This window comes from Sphaerodactylus townsendi, linkage group LG10 (assembly GCF_021028975.2).
Source record: "Sphaerodactylus townsendi isolate TG3544 linkage group LG10, MPM_Stown_v2.3, whole genome shotgun sequence".
NCBI classification, from domain to species: Eukaryota; Metazoa; Chordata; class Lepidosauria; order Squamata; family Sphaerodactylidae; genus Sphaerodactylus; species Sphaerodactylus townsendi.
Window position 1 is genome coordinate 32410374 of NC_059434.1, and position 23327 is coordinate 32433700.

The window sequence follows — 23327 nt, forward strand, 5'->3', positions numbered from 1 at the left end:
GGTACTCGTATTAGAATGAAGATGCTCAGTTTTTAACTTCCAAACTTTATTTTTATAGAAATGATCTGTAAAGAAGGACCCATAGAACCTAAGATTTAGATTAATCTCTTTAAAATAAATAGAACTACAGCCAAACAAATAAATAGAAACTCGGTCGAACAAATATTTTTTAAAATGTCAATCAAAGCTTGATTTGGTAACAAGATTTTTTAAAGCTGTCAAACAAACAGCATACCTACAAAGAACACATTATTTACGACCTTGACCCATACTACAAATAGATATATTGGCAACATCTAATGTTTACTTAACTGATGACAAGTCTGTATAATAAGTGTTTATTAAAATACAAGTTGTTTAAAACACCTCTAAAATCCCTTCTGCAAATATCTGAAACAAATGTCTATTGGCCTGTAGTATATAATCAAAATCCAGTTTTAGAAATAAAAAAGATCCATAGCATTTGCCATGTTGCTAAAACTCCCTTGATCTACATCAACTCTATGCACATTTATTCAAAAGTAAGTCTCACACCTCAATGGGACTTACAAGATATAGAGAGGAATGCTGCTCCAGTACAGTATTTACCCGAGCGGTTTCTGCCCTGTACTTCAGAAATCTTGAAAGAGAGAGAGATTCACTTTATAGTTTCAGAAGGATGTATTTTATACATTGTAAACTGCTGTTCTTTCACTACCTGACTATGTTAGGGTTACAGCTATACAGAAAACAGTACCCACGTTATTTTAATTATTTTGTATAGAGCCATAACATGCCTAAACTCCTTTTCATTCAAAGTTGAACTGAAGCATTTGATTCTGCAACATTTTCTATTATTTCTTTTGTTTAAATATATTTTTATCAGATATAACCAGTTTTGATTTTTTTCCTTTACAAATCCTTTCTTTGGAAGCTATATAATCAACAAAGTCATTTAACTGATAAAAAGTATCTCAAATCCATTATTGCTGACAAGATAGTTCTATTACAAGATAGTTCTATTACAAGGTATAATTAAGCTTACTAACTTTTTTTTAATCAGGCCCAATCAAGCAACAGAATAAATGCTGCCCCAGGTGAACACTCAATGTCCTTAGCTATCATTAATATCATCAAAATGATCAAGATCTTAATACATTCTAGAATATGCACCTTTACAAAAACTGAGACATATCATTACTGAAAATAACACCTCTATTGCACTTTTCTGTTAACTGTGACTAAGAAAATCTAATTATGCATTTTTGCAAATTAATTAACTATATAGTTTCTTTCGTAGAATTCAAATTTACAACATAAATGCTAGTCCCGGTGATCTTTCTTTCATTTACCTGATTAATACATGCAAAAAAGATCAAAATAAATTGTACTGTTAGATTTTAGTACACTGTCCTATTAAAAGGTTCCAGTTGCTTAAAATTTTTTTAACCAATTACGAATTAAAGAAAATCAAAACTGAAGTCTCACCAGAACTGTTGACAGTTTTGTTCTTCAGCATTCCATAACCAAAACTGCTCTAACAGTGCATACAATCTTTTACAATTGCCCCATTTTTCTAAGCTGTGGGGTTATTTACTTGCTTTATGAACCAAGAAACAGCCAGCAAGATGCTCAAATTGTGGTTGGCTGGTCACTGAACAATGGAGCCTCAACGCCATTTTCTCCTCCTCCCCACACCCTCCCATTAAAACACTGTTCCTTGTTCATTTGCTACACTACTACTACTACTACAAAGTATAACTGGATAACAAATACTGATAATTCTTCACCAGTTACACTTCAAGCCCAAAAATACTCAAGAAACTAACAGCATTAAGTGATGTACAGAGATTTTATATATAAGAACTGGAACAAAACATTGAATTTGTCAAATTTTGCTTTAAAATGCATACAAACTTTTCTTTATGAATGCACTCCATATAAACAAACTGAAGGCAATGTTTTTGTCAACTGAGGGAAGTATGAAGGCAATCTTGCACATGGGAAAGAGGCGATGCTCTATTAAAACAAGAATTGCTGTCTCATTTACACAATTCCCAGGTATATTTTTGGATGACACTGAGAATGTCAAATTTTATACAATAAACTGTTTTTATTACTATACTGAATTATTCCTGAAGTTAAATTTTACTCACTGGCCTCAGTAATTGCTCAAATACTGTTCAGAAAACATCAGAGATATCTTGTAGGACCTGAAAACTGAATTTATAGCAAGAAATAATAGCCTAGGAAAACATTCTAACCGTAGAATCACATTCCAAAATGCACTGTGTCAAAATTTTCAAAGATGTGGAATAACCTTTAAGCCTCAAAAATGTTAGTGCTAGAAATCATATATGAAAATGTTTTAGTAAATACCAATCCATAGGTGACGGTACAAGCATCTCTTTGGAGAATTAGTGACCCATACTCTTGTTTTTCCAATGTTTAAAAGTACTCTTATTAATTAACATACTCAAGGAAAAACTATCACTGCTGAAGTTAGTGTCATTAGCTTTGCCAATAACTTCAAATTAACCAGAATATACTAACATCTGTAGGTAAAATACAGTCAATTTCATTTAGAAAGCGAAATACAACTTTCCGTGGTGCTTAACACAAGGACAAATACCATATTAATTTTAAAAAAGCATTTTTGGTTCAAAAGTTTGCATGAAAAGCTATTGCTGCTTATGGTAAAGGGATCTTAAAATTCACAAAATGTTTAATATTTATATTACACTATTTTCAGTACTCAGGGCACTTCATACATATCTTCTCAATCAGGACCTGCACACAGCATTTCCGAAGGCAAAAAATCGAAACAAAACCCAAACAATACCCACCCCGATAAAACAAAGCCAACTTGCTGCCACCCTGACCTGGATGGCCCAGACTAGCCCAGTTTCATCAGATCTTGGCTGCTAAATAAGGTTGGCCCTGATTAGTATTTGGATGGGAGACCAAGGAAGATAAGGATTGCTATGCAGAGGCAGGCATTGATAAACCATCTCTGAAAGTCCCTTACCTTCAAAACCCTACAGAGTTGCCGTAAGTCACTTGCGATTTGACAGAACATTCCACCACCAACTTGCTGGCATTTTTGCATTTATTTCAATACCCCTTTCATATGCCCTCCCTCACTCGCTTTGACTTCTGAAGGGACATGGATAAAGTGATAAAGTGCAACAACATCATCATCATCATACTGGAATCAAAATAGGTTTTGGAAAACCTGGATTAATGTTGCATTTATGGTGGAGAACAGCGTTTTACCCTTAAGGTATATGAAACTTCAAGAAGTCAAAGTATATTTTACCGTCTAGGTATGTGAAACCTTTAAAGAAATCTATTTGCCTTCAGAAACCAAAGTAGGTTAAAGAACTCATATGAAAGGGACCCAAGACTGAGGGAAACACCCAACCAGTGTAAGTAGGCTCTGACAAAAATCACTGGCTTTACAGTACCAATGAACCATTCCTGTAGTACAGAAATTGACTCAGCTAAAAGTTGAACCAAGAACTTGATAACCCACAGCTCACTGTTACCCACCATGTTACAGTAATTTTAAATTTAAGGTCCCCAAAATAATCCCCATATGAATTATTTTAGGAAAGTTTGATCAGACCAGGGTTTTTTTCTTATGCGAAGATAACCAACTTGTAAAAACTATTGTGTAGGACCAAAGCCACATTCAGCCTAAGGCAGTTTTCTAGAGGGAAAGGATCTATAAAACCTGGAATGGAACTCAATGCTCCTTTCCGTATAAGAATTTGAGATGGTCAAACTCAACTTTATTGAACAAAGCAGAACATTGATTTCTTACATTCCAGTTGTGCCATTACAGTCCATTTCTAGTCATATATGGCTACAGTCCTACACATTTTACCATTCTTAATTCTCATTTAAAAAATCAATATGAATTTAATGCATTTACTATGTGGGAATTCTACCAATTGTGACTGAACTTACTTTTAAAATCGCAAATAACAACACTTATTAAATTCAGTGGGGCTTATTCTCTATAAAGTTTGCTTATGGTATCGGCCATAAAAATAGCAATGGTTATTTCACTCCTAATGTTTTGGTGGATAATATACCTGTAAGTATATTAACATTTTAGTATGGCTATTTGTTAATCATCAATAAAACAGAAAACAGTAGTAGTTTACACACACAGCTTTGTATACGTGCAGAGAAAACTATTTTACTTTGAAGAACAGTGCGGGCATCTTAAAATAACTTTAAGTGATTAATGAGTTAACCTTAAAAAATTCAGAAATGTAATAGTATAATCAACCACTGTTATGTCACTAGCCTAGCCTTATTTCTTCCAATGGGACATATGCCAGCCCAATTCTTTCCTCAATCTGTGCCAACAGAAGATGAATCCTTGTATAATCAAAGAGGCTGGATAGAGGTTCATCATATTGAATCCAGACTCTGCCAGTCACCTGTACTTTATTCTTTTTTTAACTTCAAACTCAACTAAAAAGATAATACCAAATTCTTCAGCCAAACTAAAAGTATAATAGTACCGATGAACTTTATTACATGAATATAATCCACAGTATTTTAAACTAAGCCACCAACCTGCCTTGTCTGCAGTTCATAACAAATATACATAATAGTAATAAATATTCCTTCTTCCTTACCTTAGCATGAACTCATTCAACAACTAAGCACTATGAGAATTCTGTTCTGAATCAATTTAAATTTACACGAGACAGAGATTAAAAGATAAAGGTTTTCTATTAATATTAATGTTTAGCGCAAAGAAAATCTCTCATACTGAGAGTTTTGTTTAGAGAGACTAAATATTTTCATGCACATTTTTTAAAAGAACCATAAAGGATTCATGTGCATCTAATCCAGTAACAATGTACAGAACAAACACAGAGAGAATGGAAACAAAGCAATGCAACAAACCCACATAACACACTCCTCTTTTCTAAAGTTGGCCAAAATGCTCAAGTTCTTCGGCAAGAATTGTAAAACTTAGAAACTTATATTATTGATTAAAACTACACTTCTGAAGACACCAGCACTCAGTTGACAATAAAGCCCCTTGTTTTACTTGGAAGTAAAATATTCTACTTAAAAATATATGTTTCAGTCCTCCTTGACAAACAGCACTTTTAATTACTTCTGTTTCTATATTATACAGACAGTAAAATATGAATTTGTCTAGGAAAAAAACTGAGTGCTGAGATAGGGAAAGACAGAAGACAGTATACACATTTCATAGCAGGAATTTAGCGCATCCATTATCTGTACTGTGTATATAATTTTTTTAAATTACCAGCATTTATGTTAACTTTCCAGTTCCAGAGTAATTTGTAATACTATGCATGAAGCGCTACTGCAATTGTCAACTTACAGGAAATCAAGTTAAGGAAGCTTTCAAAAATAGTTATTGGAAATGCAAACCTGAAAATATCAGAAATGCAAACTGAAAAAATATGTTCAGAAATGTTTCCTATGTCTGTCATTTCTGGGTTCAAATAAAGAGTTCAGACAATGACACAATTCCTTCTTATTCTGTAGTTTAAATACAAGTGTTAAACATGTTCATGTGTTAATTTTTTCAATGAGAGTCTTGTTTCCTCTCTAGTTCTTCCAGGAGTCTTCATTCAGGCCACAGTAAGGTCAGAGTTGTGTGACCCACCTCTCTGAAAAAACTTAGAACCCCTAACACTTGTTTTGAAACAAATGACTTCTCAAGAAGCAGCTCTACTGCTATCAATCATCAACAAGTTAATTCTACATAATAAGGCAGGTTTGGATGCAGTCTGATACGTTGTGAAATGCTGTATCTAAAATTGATTAGAACAGCACTCAAAATGAATGCAGACCTCCAAACCACTACTTTGCTCAGATACATTAATCTCAATTCTCAGAAAAGCTTTATAGTGGTAATGTCTGCTATGAAGAAAGTATAAAATAAATCAAGTTTTATAAGACATAATCAGGTAACAAAAAGAAAGGGAAAAAAGGTTGCAGGCTTCTACTGTGTTGAGAGTTTTAAATGTTATTTTCAAAAACCAATTCCTTAAATACTGAAAACTGGCAATACCAAGCTCATACTAACAGGTAACGGGACCAAATAACATAAAAAGATAATTTCTAACACCAAAATGCAATAGAAAGTGAAAATTCTGGCACTGAAAGCATGCCACTTGCCACTTTCAAGCCAAAAGAATGAGAAATATAACATGCAGCCCCCATATATAAGGGTTATTTGGAAAAAAGAGAGCATCTCTCTTTGAGTATATCAAACAAAAGGCATGGTGGAACTAAACAAACAGCTTCAGCTCAATCAAGTAGCAGAAGGTCTGTGTTCTGCATAACAAATGTTAAGATCCTCAATATAGCTACACCTGTTAAAACAACAAACCACATACACAAAAACACACAAGCATATAACCAACTTTTTTTTTAAAGCCTTAGACACAGATCTATGAAAATGATGCATTTTCCATAGTATGAGCATATGGGTGCCCTTCTACCTACTTCCAAAAACTGAAATATAACAGTTGGTGACAGAAAGACCTTTAAAAAGATCTTGATATTATTCCGTCATAGTGTGAAAAGGACCTACTCCAAAACAGTTTTATTTAAATCAATGTTATTACTTGATATTGAGATATTTAAGAAAGAAACTTCACAAAGTTAATTTTATATCTTAGTGATGGACGCAGAAAAGATAACATTGGTACATGTTACCGCCATAATTTTCCGTGCTTTATGAACAACCCCTCAAAACGTACTGTCTCATATAAGGCCTGACATTCTCTACATTTATCATATTTAATCCAAAGGTCACTTAAGCCACTTAAGTTCATTGACACTACTGGGATCTTGGTTTGGGCTAATAACAGGAAATAATGCGATACCCAAGGACACTAAATTTTGATGCATTGATTTCTCTATATATTTTTTAAGGATATGAAACTTCACTATACATCAGTTCTGTCAGAGACACAAGTAACTGCTATTTGCATAAACGAGCTTAGGTGCAAAACTGGTAACTGGATTATGCTATTCTTATAGCATTCTCCTTGGTGCAAAGAAGACTTTCATCAGGACATTCGTGTCCAACTGCTTCTATACCTAGCTCCAGAGTAGTCCCACTTAACTCTGTTCCTTGAGATGGAAGGAAATTCTTATTCTCTTTCCAAGGAAATTTAGCACAGCACATAGAAGACACTTCCATTTTTCCAGTTTATGAAAGCTACAACTTAATTTACCATGCAATTAAACTTATTTAAACCAAGTGCCATTCAATAAATGCCACTGAATCTCCACTGTTTCAGATCCAATTGCCACAGTCTACTGAAGGAAGGAGATGTGAACTATCAAACATATAGCCTAGGAAGCTACCATTACAGAAATAGCAGTGTTCAGAGCAATATTCATAAGGTTACCTAGGCAATTATGTAGGCTCTGAGCATGTGATCAAGAGTTTCTATGGTGGCCCAACACTATTTTTCTTCTTACTATGAGATGTAAATACAATGATGTCTCCCAAGAACACAATAATGTAAGAATCTATGTGTCTTCATATAAAAAAATATGTGTCAACAACTGTAAAAATATACCAGGGGAAACCAAGTTCCATATAAATCTTCCAGCATGCTTCCAGTAAGAAGTCTAGTACCTCATCAGGCATAAAAACATGCAAAAAGTCTGTGATTCAAAACAAAATGCCTCATTTTCACATATTTTAAATCACATGAACTGCTAACATACTGAAAATCACGCAGCATCGGCATTATGTATATACTAATAAAAACTTGATTTTTTGTTTTGTATTAATTTTAAAGTTATTATAACGTTGTTATAATTATAACAGTGTGTACTGTTTGCGCTGTTTTGCATAGCGCCGAAAAAATTCTGCAATGCATGCAATTTTGCTGAGAAATAAAAACCCACTAACATCTTATCTTTCAGCATGCATTCATTTTCTGCAGTTTTTAGCATAAATCAAAAACAGTGGTACCAATGTGTTCCTTCCTTTCTGCACAGTAACAGAAAAACTAGCCAAAGTCCAAGAGTCTACTTCCACAGTGAACAAACCACCCAGTGGATTTTCTCACAGTCTACAAAGATTTGTCATATACTTTGTCAGAAGTACAGTGTTATGAAAAGCAAGGGCCTCAACAGATCGCACCACTGTGAACACAAACCATTCAGAAGTCTACCAGGTTATGCTAGGACAGGCTCTTACAGTCCTTCAGCTTCCATTAGACTTAAGAAGAGGAGTCCTAAGAGACTTCAAAATAAGAAGAAAATGAAACTGCTGTGTACAAATAGCCCCCTCCCCCCAAAAAATATGCCCAACTGAAAGGAAGGCTGGACTTTTGCTACAGGAGGCAAACGTTTCGGTTAAGTAATGTCTCCATCCACCTTGCGTGACTGCAAACGGTCGCTAAATCAGCAAAGTGCAACCTGCTGGATCTAAAAAGGCAAATCCAGCTGCGGTTGCCCTCCAAACGGAAAGGATGCCGGCACAAGCAAACGACACCGCATGGGTCAACAGACGGATGGCCGAAGAGGCTTTGTGGCTGCTCCACACTCACAAGGAGTTGGCGCATCAAGTTGGAGAACTGCGCAGAAACGCACACACTCCCCGCGCCCCCTCGATTGCCCTTCTCTTCTTCCCTCGTCTCAGACGCGCGGTCTATTCTTAGCAGCAGAGAGGGCACCGCTTGCATTTCGGTACCGCCGCTAGGGAGGAAGGGAGGCAGCCCCCCCCCCTCCCCAAATCCGTCCCTGCTTCTTGATCTTCTTCCCTCTGGGAGCCAAAACCGGAGCGGGGAAGAACAAAAGAGAAAAACAAGCCTCCCCCAAAAAGTTTGCAGCCGGCTGAGAGCACAGCCGCCCGAGGAAATGTTGCAACCAAAGACTTTCCCCCAAAAGACAGTCGATAAAACATGAGCGATCCCTCCGTAACAGTTCACCCCCCCTCCCCCCCCACCAAAAAAAACCCCCTTCGCACTTTCGGCGATGGCTGCGGGCGCTAGGACCAGCAAAGCGCGCGAAACGAAGCCACTTACCCCGGGCGCCTCCGCTTTGGTCTGTCCTCCGCCTCCTCTGCTCGGTCAGCCCAGGCGCGCCGAGAACAGCAGCAGCAGCAGCAGCAGGAGCTTTGGGCACCATGCGCTTGACCAATAATAACAACAAAAATCACGGGGAAGGAGGACGGGAGGGGATGGGAGAGGAGGAGAGAAAGGGGGGCAAGTGTTACAAGTTCCTTTCCTCGTCCTGGCGGGAGGGGGGGAGGCTGCAAGCCCCGCGGAGTTCACTTTCTTGGCTGCGCTTTCGCCTTGGCGAGGAGAGTGCGCAGGGAGTTCATTATTAATTTTTGGGTCTCCCTTTCTGGAAGACGGGAAAGCGGGAGCGAGAACCCCACAATAAAATGCGACGGGAGGGGGGGGGAAGAAGGAGGAGCAGAGGCAGCCGGGAGGGTCTAATGGGAGGACGGGGGGGGGGGACACCCCAAAGGACGAGTCGGCTCGGCAGCAGCAGCAGCCGCTTTGGTTCCTGCCTCCCCTTGCCAGAGAGGGAAGCGGGAGAGGCGCCTACCATAAAGCACGGGGAGACCCATCCGCCCGGCCTGGGCGGCGGGGAACGGGGTTGGCCATTTACAACCCCTGGCTTCTTTGCTCCGGCATTTGGCAAGCGGACAGCGACTCTGTTGCCCCCCGAGGCGTCCCTTTGGCCGCCTTCCGCTGCCAGATGGGCTGAACCACCTTCGCCTGGTCCCCTTTTCTCTTCCTCACCGCCTCGGTGGGTGAATGCAAAGCGCGGAGGCTCCCATGCTGTGTCCAATCAGTGCATCTACTCGTAGTGCCGTGATTTAGGGGTCAGCCGTGAACAGCCCTTCGCGCTGATGAATGGCTCTTCGCCGCTTTCTGCCCTGATGAGGGTGGCTGCGTGCCGCTGATTGCAAACACTAATGAACTTGCAGGGGCTCATTATGCATTCGCCCAGACCCGCCGAAGAGCGAGGGAAGAAGCGGGGCTGGGGCGCACTGGCTGGCTGTCGGGACAGCCCGGACGGCTTGATTTCGATCTGTATTCCTCCAAGGGGAAAGGGATAATCAATGCATGAAATATCGGCACGCGATTCTTAGGGGCACTTTAGAAGCCAGAGGCAAAGAGGCTGCCGCTCCTCCTCTCGGAAAAGACGTCGTGCGTTTCAGGTTGACTTTAGAATTGATTTGCTCCCCATTTTTGCCGGCGTGTTAGGTCAGCTGAGTCACTGGAGCGAGGGCGGCTGAGCCAGAGGCTGGTGGTGAAGCTGTGCAGAGGGCGGCAATTAAACCCGCGTAATCGGACGCAGCGCGGGATTACTCGGGAGTAAATCCTCGCGAGCTCAGCGGCAGCCCCTGCCCAATTTAGGATCTGACTGCGTGGCTTCGTAAGCCTGGCTGACCGTCCCCCCCACCCCGAATAACGAGGGTTTGGGTCAGTCTGAAACTTCGGCGACGGCGAGAGCCCACTTTTGCGCTCTTTCTCGTCGGGGGGGGGGGTGTGATTTGGCCCCAGGCGTATAGCCCACTGCTGTTTTAAGAAAGGAAGGCAGTCCTTCACAAATCACGGGAACTCCCTTTTTGGAGAGCAGGGAACCTCGTGTGAACAGGCACCTGCAAGCCGGCAGATGCCCGCACACGCATCTCTGGTTTCCCTCTCAGCGGTTGTAGCGCTTCCACTTGGGCCGGTCTCCTTTTCTTTCTAACCACGTGCGCTAGGAAGCATCAGTGCAAGCCAGAGGACACTTTCCTGGGAGTCCCCCCCCCCCCCACTGAATGTAGAACTTACTCCCGAGGGAGCCTGCCAAAAAGGTGCCTTGCGTGTCACGCGGGGCGGGATTTTCTGCCTGACGTCCTCGTACCTTCCCGCTTTTCCTTCCCAGTTCCCAATTTATGACACAGAAGCTACAGATCCCATCCCGGCCTTGGCTTTCTTCTGACTTCCCTGACTTGAAAACTAACTTGGGAAGCGCCCACGATTCAAGTGCGCCACGGACAGCAGTGACCCCATTCCCTTCGGGACCAGCCGAGAACCACAAGGCTCTACCGAGCAGGCTTTGGAGTTCCACAGAACTCTTCGCCCGCCTGGATGTTGGAGAGAAAGGCAGGAAGCGCCGGAAAACGGTGCCGATGAGAAAGTCTCCCTTTGCAAAAAGCTAGAGCCCTGGGTTGGTGGGGGAGAGAGCAAATCTCAGCCGGTATTCTCAGAACCCTAATCTGGGGGGCTGACTTCAAGGAAAGCGTCCTTTGGGTTTGTCTGGCTGGCTCCGTTCACTGTACAGTTCTGAACTGTTTGGCTGCTTCTGCCACTGGCCGTCCCTTCAGTCGCTCTGCTACCCCTAACAGGCTTGGGGAAGCCCTGTTCAAACCACGTAAAATCCTCTTTCCTAAACGGAATGGAAAGGAAAACAGCCGGCCCCTCCTAAAAAATAAAAAGCCTCCACAGCGCAACATGTATGGAAGACAGGCACACGCACTCCTACCGGGCCGGGGCAAGTTGCAGCTCTCCGGGGCAGGGGACTGCGGCTAACAAAGCGTCTGGGCCCTGGGGGGAGAGCGGCACAACGAGTAGGGCAAGAAACTTGGGAGAGCTCCGCACGGTGCCTTCCAAGGTCGTTCCTTCCCAGCGGGGGTGGGGGGGGGCGTGCCCACAGACTACATTTATGTCCTTAAAAACACGGATTGACACTCTGCGGGTCGCCCCACCCACCGACCCGCGGAAGCCCCCTTGGAATCGACGGGGCTCGCTTCCAAGTCATGCCTTTAGGATCGTCGGCTAAGCCGAATCCTGCAGGATGAAGCTTAGCGCAGTTTAATTACGCTTTAGCCTTTAAGCTAATTTGAAGTGCGTTAAGTCACGTCCCTTTCAAAGCTGAGCTGGCTAAAGTCCTCGTGGCTTTCCAAAGGCTGCCACAGGACGTGACTAAAATTAAAATAATAGTAATAATTTTTAAAAGCCCTACACTCTAGCCTCTACGTTAAGACTCTCCTTTGCTCTAACACATCTCTAGTGCTGAAGGGGGGGGGGGGAGAGAACGGAAAGACTGCACATGTTAGAGTGGTCATAAGCTCCCCCCCCCCCCCCCCCCCCAGCCCCTTTGGATTCACTGTGGATCCAAGAGGGCAATGGAAAGCAAACGGCAGGATTGTATCTCCACAGCAAGACATTCTGGCTCCTGCCTGCTGGACTCAACTCATAAAAATGGGGAGGTGAGGAAAATTCCAGGCACCAGCAGGCACTTTCCAGACTTGTAAAATTGCCCTAATGTGTCCTTTTTGATGTGTCTGTTAATGTTCCTTCCTCTGCGCGCACTTGCCAGTGGTGCAGGGCTGCTCTGTGTGTGTTTTCTAAAGGTACCAAAGAGCCTGCAATGAATCCCAGCGCATGTTGTCAAATGGCATTGAAATACAACTCTGGTCGGAGGAAATTGTTTCTAACCACTAAGTTTGCTTTGGGGGTCTGCGTCAGGATTGTGGTTGGGAACAGTTAGATAAGAGATGGCCTGGGTGGGATGGAGAGAGTAGGCGATGTGCATTACTGTGGATAAGGATAGAGCACCATAAAAAGAGAAAGAGAGGGAGAAAAGGGCGGAAAGCTTGTTTTAGTTGCTCCATCAATCTTATTGGCTGACCATAATGTGACAGTTACAATTCCCATTTGTTCTTGGTACAATTAGCTTCATGGTTTTCATCTCAAGCTGAATCAGAGTTAACAGCTATTAGGACTTCCTTTGGAAAATATAGGAGAGTTGAGTCTCTACCCCCACCCCTTCCCCTCCAACTTGCCTTTATCCCTCTCTGGACATGTTTGCCAGGCCTGTCTGAGAGCATTCCTGCAGATCAGGCTGGATCAGGTTTCTCAAAGTCTCTCCAAAGATTACCCCCCCACCCTCCGCAAATATACATGCTTCCTAATTGTATTTCGTGTTTAAAAAAATACGGTATGAGTATCCATTTATTCCTAAAAACAATAAAGTTCCTAATAGCTGAAAAGTCTTTCAGGCTGCCAGAAGATCTCAGAGTGAGCAAAATAGGTGCTGCTAACAGGCCTCCCTCTCATTTGCATGGACCCCTAATTCTAGGAAAACAATCAGAAAAAAATGTAGGTGCCTCTATCCAAAACTCAAACAGAGGGCAAGGAGAACTTGAAGGGGGAAGAATGTTTACAACCCCAGACACAGCTGATAAGTGAAGAACAAACAAAGTGAACTAAACCATAAGCTCATAAAACTTAAGTACTTAGATTTAAGACAGTTAAATTGGGGACAATTTATTTAAATGCAAACACTTCACTTAAAATGAATTCTAAAATGTGAGAAACTCATCAGTAAGCTAAACACATAGTTTGTAACCTTGCTCCGGTTTAAAAAAAAAGGCAGAAGGTTTTGCTGTTGACCTCAAGCAGAGCAGAATTGCCTTGGTAAATTTCAGTGGTGCTGAGATGTCCTGCTTACTACAAACTGAACTTGATAAGCCAAACCATCATAAAAGTTAAAAAGTAACCAACCAACCAGACATGAAAATATGTCTACACCATAAAGAATTAAAGTTTTAATCCTAGGCATACTTTCTGGATAATAAACCCATTAAGCAGAGGTGGACTTACTTCTGATTAAATATGTTTAGAATTGGGCCTTTGCTTGGCAGCTGAATTACGGTAAAACTGTACAAAAAATATTCTGATCTGATCATTGACAAAGCCATAAAATTCAATAGCTGTCTGCAGTGGGAAATATGTCTTAATTACCTTCATTAAGGCAAGCTAGGGTCTTACATATATCTATTCTGGAACCACTGAATGAACTGATTAACATACAAATCAACCTTTAAATGGGGGTCATGTTTTTCTGCTACATTAGTTTGTGTTCCACAGCATAAGCCAATGCTGCTTAAGAGGTTAACCTCTGGTGGAAGTGAGGTACTTTAGTTTCACCCAGTCACTGACCCTCTTTTCTATTGGCTCATAAAACAGCCAACTTGACAGAGTCCACACAGAGCTTGAAAGTGGGAAAGATCCCAAATGCTCCTCTTGCTCTCAGCCTGTCTGCTGTCAACCAAAACAACTTGCTAAATTTTTGTACGCATTGCAATGAATTAACTGAGCAAACAACAGGGCAGAGATGCGAGTGAGCTGTTTTGCAGAACTTTACTAGACAACAAATGAATTTACGCTACGTACAGGAACAGCAAACTCTATGGATGCAAGTGTTCAGTCTGGGTGACTGTCTCTCCTCTTTTATTGAAAGGAGAAAGGAGAGATCTTTCCAGAAGCTCCTGTTATTCTAGCCATGTGACTTCAGAAGTTAACTCTTGCTTGACTGAATGAAACAGGTATTTGTAAAATCCTAACAATTTTATACCACATAATAATTTATTGAGCAGGCTGCAGTGATTAGCAGTGTTCACAGTGTGCTTTGAAAAAAGATTTAATTAGTTCACTGACATTATTCCCCCCATAGGTTTACACATTAATGTGTGTATGTGCGTGGTGCGAGATTCTTCCATTTCCATCTTCGATGCTTCAAACAGCTTTTTTTTTGCAATCTGGTAACACTTTATTCCTTTACAATTGCTCTTTTTAAAAAGAATTTTAAATTTAAAAATCGCTAGTAAAATAAAGTTCTCAAGCACAGCAAACAGGGTTTCAACTGAGTAAAATCAAGTTGGGCGATTCAGTCTTGTACAGTGTTGATCTTTGAACTTGCCACCTTCCTCCTTTGATTCCCATTAACTGAAAATCTGAGCTGTTCTCAGAGGTTACTTTTGAAAACAAATTCAGAAGGACACATTTCCACTTCTACACCGCAGTCATTTATCCTCCTTTTTAGAAGCTTCTCAGTTACCTAGCACTTATCTACATGAAACATTATCACTGCTGATAATGAGACTATGGTTTAATGTCTGTGAAATGCAAAAAATGTTTTGTCAGATAGTGCAGCATTGGACAGCTACAACCTCTGCGTTTTGGATGGACAAGGGCCATGCCTAACTCCAGGACCTACAGGAGAACTGGAGTATTTGGCCCTGAAAATACAAGTTATTTGATATTAATATAGAGATTTTAGACATATCTCACCTACTCTTCTTTATGAGATATTTTCCTCTGTAAAATACCTATACCTCCCTTCATCACTAAATGTATGCATTCATAGCTGGCCCGTAGCCAGAAAACTTTCATGAGGGGAGGGGGGGAAATAAGTACAGTAGTGGTCGACCCACCATCATTTATTTTCTTTATTATTAATTTGTGCTTTGTTATTAATTTACCAGTTTTATACTTGAGACGTAAGGTGTACACATAGTATAAAGCAATGGCATAGTGGTTAAGAGCAGGTGTACTTTAATCTGGAGGAACCGGGTTTGATTCTCTGCTCTACCGCCTGAGCTGTGGAGGCTTTTCTGGGGAATTCAGATTAGCCTGTACACTGTACAAGACACCCTAGCTGGGTTCCTTGGGTTAGCCACAGTTCTTCGGAGCTCTCTCAGCCCCACCTACCTCACAGGGTGTTTGTTGTGAGAGGGGAAGGGAAAGGAGTTTGTAAGCCCCTTTGAGTTTCCTAGAGGAGAGAAAGGGGGGATATAAATCCAACTCTTCTTCTTCAATGTAACTGAATAGCACAAGGGATCGAATAAGCAGTGCAATAGATCTAGGATTACAAAAATTAGAGTAGTTTTTACAAGTTTCAGACATCCTACATCACCCTCTCCCCATTCTTTTTAAATTAAGGCACTTCAGACCCACTAACTGCTGATTCTGTACTAGCCAATTGCATAGAAAAATCATGTTTGGAAGATTTATGACAGGATTCGCACCTCTTTACCTCAGCTCCTTCTTTTTTTCCCTTCTAGAGAATTTATGGAAAGATTCGTGATGGGTTTCACACCAGCCCTAGTGCTGACTGGAGGGGCATGACAAATGATTAATGGGACACAGCCCCCTTTTACACCACTGTGGCTACAGGCCTGATACACATGAATGACAGCAGGTTCCAAATACATGAACTCATTGTCAAACAGGAATGGGTAAAGTGTTCTCAAAATAGATGCACATAGCTATAAATTGGATCCAACCAACTTTTCTAGTACTGATAAAGGAACGCCACCAAAAAGGCTAACCCAGGATTTATGGAACTTGCATGGACAAAAGTATATGGAATGTGTGCTGTATTGAATAGGAGAATTAGGTAAGATTGGATGAAAAAGCTGATTGGATGCTGAATGAAAAAGTTGGCTTAGATCCACCACCCCCTTAAAAAAAACAACCCTTGAGTTGAATACATACATTAAAGCAAAACAACAATAATAAGTAAGGCCTAAAATTTTAGTGCTTCAGTGGTCACAAATAGGTTGGATCTGCTGAAGATTTCCACTGATAGAGGAGTATATCGAGCCCTTCGGGGATGAGGCGGCTTATAAGTCGAATGAATAAATAAATAAATAAATAAATATTTTTGGAGATTGCCCTTGTCCCATAGCAGACCTCCAATTCCCCCTTCATATCAGCCTTTTCGGCACAAGTTTACAAAGTATCACACTGCCAAATGCTATATTTTTTCTTTTAATCCCGTGCTTTTTTTCTCTTTTCCCTTTGGTTCTGGAAACATTTCCCCTTCATTTTTCCTTTATGGTTTTCCCAAGCACTTTTACTGTGATTTTTTTAAAATCCATTTCTGAGCTAGCTTTCATTGAGCATGCAATCATATTGGAATTGTCTTTATTTCTCTGTCAGTCCCACCAAACACTTAACCCTTATTCATGTTCCCGTGTAGTTATCCAACTTCCCTTTAGCCATGTTCTCCTCCCTCTCAGCTTCATTTTTTAAAGGAATTTTAATTTTTTCCCTCTATCACATTAGCAATGTAACATCAGGGCAGAGACAAGCCAGGTCAATTGACAATGGAAGTTGCTTTTGTAGGAGGAAACTGACAAGGGACTGCCACAGTAATAATGGTGTTTTACTACTGCAGTCCCTTGTCAATTTCCTCCTGCAAAAGCAACTTCCATTGTCAATTTCACTCACTCCTAACTGTGGACACATTGCATCTTCACCGTAAGGTGAAATCCATAGTTCAGGATCAAATGAACAAAGCTGATACAATAGATGTCTCTTGTCTCTATGTCCTTATGATACATTACTAATGTGATAGAGAAAAAAATATTGATCTTCTGCTTCATGGATGGCATCCCACCACCGTTAGGAATAATAATGTTTCAGTAGTAATGTGTGGAATAAATGTAACTGAAGAGACAAGGGGGGAAACGACAGGAAGAATGGAGGTGTGGGGAATTATTTCACAGAAAATGTTTCCTAGATGCGGGCTGATTCCGCATGGGCCAAAAACAGCTGTGTGAAAACAGTATGAAAATAGTATAAACCCCTTTACATTGTTTTAAACCCTTTAGCACCGTTTTCACACCACTGTTTTGGCCCATGTGGAATTGACCAAGGTTTGATCGCTGGGAAAATCTGTAGTAAGGTATGCAGGTGAAGAAGGCCATTGTTCTGTGGGGGTTGCCATGACTCCAGAAGTAGCATTTCAGAGGACACTTGGACTGCAGCATGAAAAAGGAGACAAGAAGGCTACACTCCATCATTGGATATTTTCAGCAGAATTTAAGTCATAATTTAACTTAAATGGCATGGCATTATCAAGCTGAACTACATGCTGTCAGACATGGTGAAATTAGATAATTACCTGTAATCCTCATTATAGTAAGATGGATAAATGAAGTTCATAAAAACAAGTCAGACAACCTAAGGTGGGGAACATTTCATTTCTCCTTCAACACAATTTCCTCTCCCCCCTGAAAGCCTCCATAGCATCTCCCCTTTCCCTGCTTCCTTCCCTCTTTTCTCCCACTAACCAATCCATAATTATTTGCCCCACCCCTCCTCAGAATTTTCCCTCCTGCGGCAGCCTCTCCCTAGGAAAAAGGCATGCAGTTCCTGCTGTTTTACAGTGCCCACAACTGTGTTGGGTCCAGTTACATGGTGCCAACCAGTGGGCTGGGCCCATATGTATAGTGGTGAACCTACTGGGACATGCAGAGGGCAACTTACTTCCCCTGGCATCACACTTCCCACACTTCCTGCTCACCAACCCACCTTTCATTTGCTCCCTATCTTCATCTGTGTTTATTATTTGCTTAATTTATACCCCATCTTACTGCACAATGGGAATCCAAAACAGCTGACAGCATTCTTCTCTCCTCCATTTTATCCTCCTAACAACCTTGTGATGTAGGTTAGGGTGAAAATGTGTAACTGGTTCAAGGTCACACAGTGAACACCCATGGTAGTATAGAATTTTAACCTGGGGCTCCCAGATCTTAGTCCAAAACTCTAACCCCTGCACAACTCTGGCTTTTGAGGAGTGGCTGCTCTTGAACAGTGGGAAGCAGCCAAACTTGGGTGAGTCATGCAAGTCAGATGGTAGTACGCTGCCCAGTAGTTGCTGCTGGACCTAGTCCCAATTAGTCCTTCACCAAAAGCGAAAACAGCCCTGAAAAGGGCCTCTTGCTACCTTTTACTGAGGCCATTTATGCATGCACCACTTACCCTGCAGCTGTTTGTTTTGCAATGAGTCTTTCCTGCTTTTTTATATACAGGGATTATCCCCCAGAGAAGTGTCCCTAGCCAAGCTGAGCTGCCCTTTTCCCCACCCATCTCCATGTCCTCATTATTTCCATGTAACCTCCATTTGTGGAAGTTGGCTGCTGCCTTCCTCTCCTGCTCTCCATCACCAATTTCTTGTCCATTTCACTGGGTCTATTGCTGCAGTAATAAACCTTCAGTGTGATTTTTTAAAAGACTCTTTTCTGATCCTTCTGAAATGTTGGCCTGAAGAGAGGGAGGAACTGTTGTGGTGTGGATGGGGAAAGGGGACCGGAGCAAGAAAACCCAAAGCTAGGTGACCGCTGCTCTCCTTCAGTTTCCCTGCAAAGGGAGAAGAAAAGTTGCACTTTCACAGCTTTTGGAAACTGTGGGGATTCTACGATTGGAAGGTGAGCTGACTGCCAAAGAGAGAAACCCAAGGGAATGTACACTCAATGCAAAGATTGAGACCATAAGTGCATAAATGGCCTGATAGCAACTAGGGATGCAGGCTGGCAGTACTGTTGTGGTTGCCTAGCAATGGCCCTGAGAGCATTTCTTTCTAAAATGCTACAGGTGCTGCTTTTATTGGGGGAAAGCAGTTAACCCCCATTTTTTAATATATATATATTTTCCTGCAAACTTTTTGGCTTTTCTCAGGTTTGTAGTAAGATCTTGTCTATTCGTGGCTCCAATATCCAGATTTAAACATATCTAGATGGAGAAGTGTTTAGAATTAGATATCTACATATGGGTGGTTTAGTGGTTGTTGCAAAGCCAGTGACAGTGGGATGCAAAAAAAAAATACAAGTTGAATTTGTAGTGCATTCACTACCCCCAAAACCAAATCCAACATGTACACAGAAAGTCTCCATAACAACAACAAAAATCTTTGGTGGCCAAACCCAGGATGTTTCACAAATTTCAAAACCTGTGAACACCCAAGGCCTTAATACATGCTTTTTGTTTTGATTCCTGTCCCTCACCCCAACCTATGGTTTTGCACGTTTAATAACTCATAACAGATCTGTGGAAAACTGTAAACCATCTTTCTACATACCCTGGGAGTGGCTGTTTCTCTCCCTAGGGCTTAAGATGTTTCCCCTGGATTAGCCTCCTCAGGAAAAAAATCATTTTAATACCAGTATCTTAATATGTTCAGTCTGGAGTTACACACACACAGGCAAAAAAAAAGACTTTCTTTTCTGGGGTTGTTTTCATACTCAAAGTGATGTTTTGTCTACAGGAAAAAAGCCCCCAAAATCCTGTACATTGTAAGAGATTTTACTTTAGAGACCCTTTTTAACTTGGATGTGACCATGTCCTAAAAGGAAACGTTGTACAGGCATATGCCTTGTGCTTTGAAAAGGATGTGTCTCGAAAGGAATTTCATTTCAGAAAATTAGCTACAGTTTTTGTATAACAATTATAAAATCATTTTCCAAGTTATGATACAATATTAATAACAGTTAATAGCATTAGCATTGAGTCACTTTGATAATTCTAATTCATATAGTTATTATGATCATTTAATTTTTAGCTGTTGTATTAAAAATAGGGTTGAAGTTGTAGACGGGAGATGATTAAAGAGCTGCTTAAAACTTCCCTTATCAGGATGCATGTGAAAAAAAAACCTAGGATTCATATTAACCCTTTATTCAAGCAACAGCATAGTGCCTGAGGACAATCTTATGCCGTTACACCATTCTAATCCAACTGAAATCAGTGGATTTAGGCATAACTACTTAGGATTGCACTGTCAATCATGTATACAAACTGTGTAATGCCCCAGTTTCAACTTGCTGCTTCCCACACAAAGCATACCATTCCTACTAAACTTTTCTGAGTGGAGTTCAGCTGATTATATATAGCAGTTGGCTAAGTGCAAGATTAATACATATTTGTATTCCTAATTTATTTGCAGATTTTATTGTAAAATAGGTAGGACTTAGTCCTGTTGCTTTCATGTCTGTACTCTGTCAGTATAGTGGCAACACTATACTGTCCAAGAGAACTGTTTCTAATTGATCTGACATGGAATTTAGTTGGAGATGTATATGTTGCAACCTAAGCACTATCCCCTGTGCGCTTTGTCAAACGATCACCATATGGATGTTATTTGAAATATTTGAGGTTTCCGGCTATTAACGTTGGTTAAATTGAGCTGCAAATTCATTTCAAACTATATTTCCTGATATGGCATAATTTTTGCATGCGTTTGTTATGTCTGTACGTTTTAACATGCAGAATTCTTTCTGAAAAGTTTTCACAAAGGAGAAAAGAATAGTCAGAGCTATTGTCACTTATTGATACAATTAAAATATTCTGCTTGTATTGTGGGGGATATAATAAAGGAAGCTTAGCTAAATGGGATGTACCATGTTTGAAGCGGCTAGCTGCAGACAAAAAAAAATATCATTCAGTCCTCCTTATTTGGGCAAGGAGCAATTATGAATCCTAAAATTCTACAGATTGGCTCCTATTTTAAAATTTAAAAGGTATGGCAACTCTTTGTTATAGTTAATAGTACTAAGTTATGAATGCTGATGGCCTTCCACTACAGCCTTAAATTGCCTTGAAAAAGATACAGTTTCTTTAATTAAAAAAGCTGCACTGAACTAATCCCTCTAGCTGAAAAAAGAAAAAGTTTTAAGCAATCTCTTTCTGCTCTGGGAGAGAAAAGCAGACAATACCATAACAGATCAGAAACATAAGCTATAGTGTGCAGCCAGGAGCACAGCAGGGAACTGAATACTGCTCCGACTGTGTCATTTTTTAATCCCCCATCCCAGTTTTCCCCGTCTGACCTCATGCTGAGATGAAGTTATCACAGAAGACAGCTTTACTCTTACCAATGAATCCAACCCTGGATCTGTATTATCCTTAGCAGATCAAAACACCGCTTTCATCAAATAGCATTATCTGCATAAAAGGCATGCAATTGCCTGATAATTTCACCCAAACTATGCTATTCATTTAAAGAACAAGAAGAAAAATGTAATTCATTCCTTTTCTTTTTTCCTGAAAAAAGCTAACTTATAGTACACCCATGGGAACTTTTCCCTTTTTAACACAGGATCTCAGAGAGGGGTACATTAAAAATGTCTCCCCACTCAGTTTACTATTAATTATTGTAGCATCTCAGTGGAGCTTGAGTGACAAAAAATATCAGGCATACAGAAAACTGGAAGTGACAAGTTACAGGGTGTTCTATATTCAGAATACTGTTTTCTTTAACTATGCTTCCATTTGCCAACAAATAATGAAATACGGCATATCACACAAACCTAATGTAACAACAGTCAATGACATTATTCTCTCTGTAACTTCAAATTGGATTTTAAAAAATAATTTCGCATAGCATGACTATATTTTTCATAGAAATCAAAATATTGGTTCAAACTCATAATGTTTAAACACATAATATTAATCTGTACAGGTAAGAGAATGAGGTTAAACTTAATTTTAATGTGACACATAAGATTGCACGTTAAGAGCATAATATAGGCATGATGCTGAATGTATGTTTTGATGGGTGGATATCATTATAAGATCAAGATGGTCCATAAATGGATTAAAGTTGCTATCCTAAGCATTCTTATATCCCCATGGACACACATTGATGAGCATTCAAAATGCTACTTTAGTCATGTCTGAGGCCTTGTGCATACCCACAAAAATGTTTGACTCCTTTTGCCTTTCTGTGGTAGGCATCTATAACCTCTTCTAAACCACTTGTGACATTTTCCTCTTTCAAATGAAGTTTACTCTGGGCCATGAGGGGTTTTCCTCAAAAGATAATATCAGAGCTCCCCTGGGAATGAATTGCTAGTTACAGAGCTCCTTGGATCCAGGCCAGAGAGACCTGCTTGTGACCAGGAATGTTTTGAATTGTGGCTGCATGCCAAAAGCCAGCACCGTGATCAGCGGGTTTGGGTTTATAACTTTAAGCCAGCATACCAAATCATACCCCTGATTTTTCCAGTGTTGTAATCTGCAGTCCTAATCCTAGACAGAGTCACACCCTTCTAAGTCTACTGACTTCTGCAACATAGCTGCCCCTGCCATACACTGTGGTGGTACTGAAAAAGCTGGCATGACAAACAAAATGCATTAGTTTTTTATTACACCACTGCTGGCAGCACTCAAAAAGCCACTCTTGCAGTGGGGTTATAAAAGCTAATCACTCAGAGTTCTGCTTCTGCACATGACATCAGCTTTCACACAGCCACTTCTGCATGAGGCCCCAATGGCTGGAATTCAGCATGCACAGCAGCCACCACACTGGAGGTGCTTAACAGGACATACTTTTCTTTAAACAGCAATTTGTTTAGGATATCAGTGCAAACTAGGTACATGGCTCAAAATTTGGGATACTCCGGCATCCTCTGTTCGGATTGCAGTTTGAGCTCCCTGTTCTAGCCTTTGCCTTTATGTCTAGGTCAGGTTTGCAAATTCTTAAGAGTTTTCATATTGCTCACTCCTGGCTGTTTCCTCCCACCACCCAGTTATCCAGAAAGGAAAAAAAAATAAAGACAAAACCTAACAAAAGAGATTGACTTGATCCCACTAGGGTGGGATGAAGTGTGGGGTTGTTTGTTTTTGGTCTTTCTAGTGTTTCTAAAGCCCATTTTGTCTCCCTAAAGCCAAGCATATTAATTAGTTTGCATTCATGGCACGTACACATTCTTGCACTGCCACCTGGGAACTGTAGTT

General features: G+C 40.7%; 1 protein-coding gene across 1 annotated transcript in view; it reads right to left on the reverse strand.

Annotated features, from left to right (window-relative positions):
• LOC125439615 (teneurin-3-like) overlaps window positions 1-9898 on the reverse strand; it is a 294691-nt gene extending 284793 nt beyond the window's left edge. Inside the window, exon 1 of the mRNA XM_048508731.1 lies at window positions 9039-9898. The gene's annotated coding sequence lies outside the window, so the exon portion shown is untranslated. The remainder of the gene's footprint in view (window positions 1-9038) is intronic.
• Between the last annotated feature and the right edge of the window lie 13429 nt (window positions 9899-23327).